Source organism: Zootermopsis nevadensis, unplaced genomic scaffold (assembly GCF_977971745.1).
Source record: "Zootermopsis nevadensis isolate Lab colony 2312 unplaced genomic scaffold, Znev_1.0 Znev_ptg000250l, whole genome shotgun sequence".
NCBI classification, from domain to species: Eukaryota; Metazoa; Arthropoda; class Insecta; order Blattodea; family Termopsidae; genus Zootermopsis; species Zootermopsis nevadensis.
Genome location: NW_028259377.1, coordinates 11,543 through 15,000, shown reverse-complemented (window position 1 = coordinate 15,000; position 3,458 = coordinate 11,543). Strand labels below are relative to the sequence as shown.

At 55.4% G+C, this 3,458-nt stretch overlaps 1 non-coding gene across 1 annotated transcript; it reads right to left on the bottom strand.

Annotated features, from left to right (window-relative positions):
- Positions 1 to 632: 632 nt before the first annotated feature.
- Positions 633 to 2,550, bottom strand: LOC147870452 (small subunit ribosomal RNA). Its single transcript, XR_015533415.1, has one exon. It is a non-coding gene; the product is annotated as a small subunit ribosomal RNA (ribosomal RNA).
- Between the last annotated feature and the right edge of the window lie 908 nt (positions 2,551 to 3,458).

The window sequence follows — 3,458 nt, the reverse complement described above, 5'->3', positions numbered from 1 at the left end:
CACCGATTGCTCGGAGCGACGCCGGCGGTGCGAGGTGCAGGCTCGTCAGACCCCCCAGCGTAGGGCCGCTCGCGTGCCTTTATTTCTTTCTTTCTCTTTCTTTCTTTCTTTCTTTCCCTTATTATCTTAAAGACCGCCGACCTGGACACCTCAGGCCGACGACGTTATCTCCGAGATCCGGCCGCTGCCAGGAAGAGCCGGTCCAATCACAGGCGAGATTACGCCTTCCGCAGAGCCCCGTTCATCTGGTTCATTCTTAATGCCTTCCTTTTATTAATTTTTGATGCGTCTTCCCCTCATTCGGGGGGAGACGGTGCGACTTTCGCCGACCGGTCCCCCCTCAGGTTGACGTCATCTATTTTTCAGTCATCAGTAGTGGTCACATATTATGATGCGTCTTCCCCCTCATGCGGGGGGAGTCGGTGCGACTTTCGCCGACCGGTCCCCCCTCAGGTTGACGTCATCTATTTTTCAGTCATCAGTAGAGGTTGTATTATCATGAATGACCAGACACGGGTACTTCCACGAGAAGGCGGTCCACTCGCAAGCGAGATTACGCACTCCCCCAGAGCCAGCAACCGTACTCGGTTTCTTAATGCCTTCCTTCTCTGTTCGGTCACTCTCGGTGCCGTTAATGATCCTTCCGCAGGTTCACCTACGGAAACCTTGTTACGACTTTTACTTCCTCTAAATGATCAAGTTCGGGCATCTTCCCGGTGGAATCGAAGGGCCGAAACCCCGCGCCCACCGGTCCGAAGACCTCACTAAATCATTCAATCGGTAGTAGCGACGGGCGGTGTGTACAAAGGGCAGGGACGTAATCAACGCGAGCTTATGACTCGCGCTTACTGGGAATTCCTCGTTCATGGGGAACAATTGCAAGCCCCAATCCCTAGCACGAAGGAGGTTCAGCGGGTTACCCGGACCTTTCGGCCAGGGAGGACACGCTGATTCCTTCAGTGTAGCGCGCGTGCGGCCCAGAACATCTAAGGGCATCACAGACCTGTTATTGCTCAATCTCGTGCGGCTAGAAGCCGCCTGTCCCTCTAAGAAGATTAGGAGTCGCCGGTAGCACAGAGGATACCGGATGCGACTATTTAGCAGGCTAGAGTCTCGTTCGTTATCGGAATTAACCAGACAAATCGCTCCACCAACTAAGAACGGCCATGCACCACCACCCACCGAATCAAGAAAGAGCTCTCAATCTGTCAATCCTCCCGGTGTCTGGGCCTGGTGAGGTTTCCCGTGTTGAGTCAAATTAAGCCGCAGGCTCCACTCCTGGTGGTGCCCTTCCGTCAATTCCTTTAAGTTTCAGCTTTGCAACCATACTTCCCCCGGAACCCAAAAGCTTTGGTTTCCCGGAAGCCGCCCGCCGAGTCATCGGAGGAACTTCGGCGGATTGCTGGCTGGCATCGTTTATGGTTAGAACTAGGGCGGTATCTGATCGCCTTCGAACCTCTAACTTTCGTTCTTGATCAGAGAAAACATTCTTGGCAAATGCTTTCGCTTCTGTCCGTCTTGCGACGATCCAAGAATTTCACCTCTAACGTCGCAATACGAATGCCCCCGTCTGTCCCTTTTGATCATTACCTCGGGGCTTCCGAAAACCAACAAAATAGAACCGAGGTCCTATTCCATTATTCCATGCACTCGGTATTCAGGCGGCTGCTGCCTGCTTTAAGCACTCTAATTTGTTCAAAGTAAAAGTGCCGGCCCATCGTGACACTCGGTCAAGAGCACCGCGACGGGATTGTGTAGGCCCTCCCCGAGACGACCCGAGGCGTGGGAGCGTCGCCGCCCCCATCGCCCGCGGGCGCCGGCTCGGGCCACCGGCAGGACGTCCGCACGTGCGTGCCAGTTAGACACCGACGGGCGGTGAACCGGCAGCGTGGGACACAAGTCCGACTACGAGCTTTTTAACCGCAACAGCTTTAATATACGCTATTGGAGCTGGAATTACCGCGGCTGCTGGCACCAGACTTGCCCTCCAATGGATACTCGTTAAAGTCTTTAGAGTGTACTCATTCCGATTACGGGGCCTCGGATGAGTCCCGTATCGTTATTTTTCGTCACTACCTCCCCGTGCCGGGAGTGGGTAATTTGCGCGCCTGCTGCCTTCCTTGGATGTGGTAGCCGTTTCTCAGGCTCCCTCTCCGGAATCGAACCCTGATTCCCCGTTACCCGTTACAACCATGGTAGGCGCAGAGCCTACCATCGACAGTTGATAAGGCAGACATTTGAAAGATGCGTCGCCGGTTCGTAGACCGTGCGATCCGCCTCCATTTATTCAGAGTCACCAAGGCAAACGGCCGCGTGAGCGACCGATTGGTTTTGATCTAATAAAAGCGTCCCGACCGTCTCCGGTCGGGACTCGGTTGCATGTATTAGCTCTAGAATTACCACAGTTATCCAAGTAACTGTCCACCATCTAAGGAACCATAACTGATTTAATGAGCCATTCGCGGTTTCACCTTAATTTGGCTTGCACTGAGACATGCATGGCTTAATCTTTGAGACAAGCATATGACTACTGGCAGGATCAACCAGGGAACCGAAGACTCACTTGGAGCTCGTTCCTCCCCCTCCACGCGGTCCCGGATGGGTCCGGCGAGGGGGTCCAGTTCATACTTCAACGCTCGCACTCCGTGCGCCCCTGCGAGCAGGGGCCACTTCGTGCCGTTAGGGGGACGCCACGTGAGCGCCCCCAGAACCGTGGTGCCATTAGGGCACCCTTCCCTCTCTTCACTCGACATGCATAAGCGCCGAAGCGCCGTTTGGCATCGCGAGTCTAGCACGCGCCCGGACTACGAGTGAGTCGGTTGCAGTGTGTCCACGATACGCCGCCTATAGACCGTGTCCGGGGGACAGAGGGCCGCGGCATCGCGGTGGCGAAGGGTTTGCCGGGAAGGGGAACGAAGCCGGCCTTTTTCGTAAAATCGTTCCCCTGTTGCTTGCCGGGAAGGTGGACGAACCCGGTCTCTCTCGTAAAATCGTCCACCTGCTGCTTGCCGGGAAGGGGAACAAAGCCGGTCTTTTTCGTAAAATCGTTCCCCTGTTGCTTGCCGGGAAGGTGGACGAACCCGGTCTTTATCGTCAAATCGTCCACCTGCTGGTTGCCGGGAAGGGGAACGAAGCCGGCCTTTTTCGTAAAATCGTTCCCCTGTTGCTTGCCGGGAAGGAGGACGAACCCGGTCTTTATCGTCAAATCGTCCTCCTGTTGCTTGCCGGAAAGGGGAACGAAGCCGGCCTTTTTCGTAAAATCGTTCCCCTGTTGCTTGCCGCGAAGGTGGACGAACCCGGTCTCTCTCGTAAAATCGTCCACCTGCTGCTTGCCGGGAAGGGGAACGAAGCCGGTCTTTTTCGTAAAATCGTTCCCCTGTTGCTTGCCGGGAAGGTGGACGAACCCGGTCTCTCTCGTAAAATCGTCCACCTGCTGCTTGCCGGGAAGGGGAACGAAG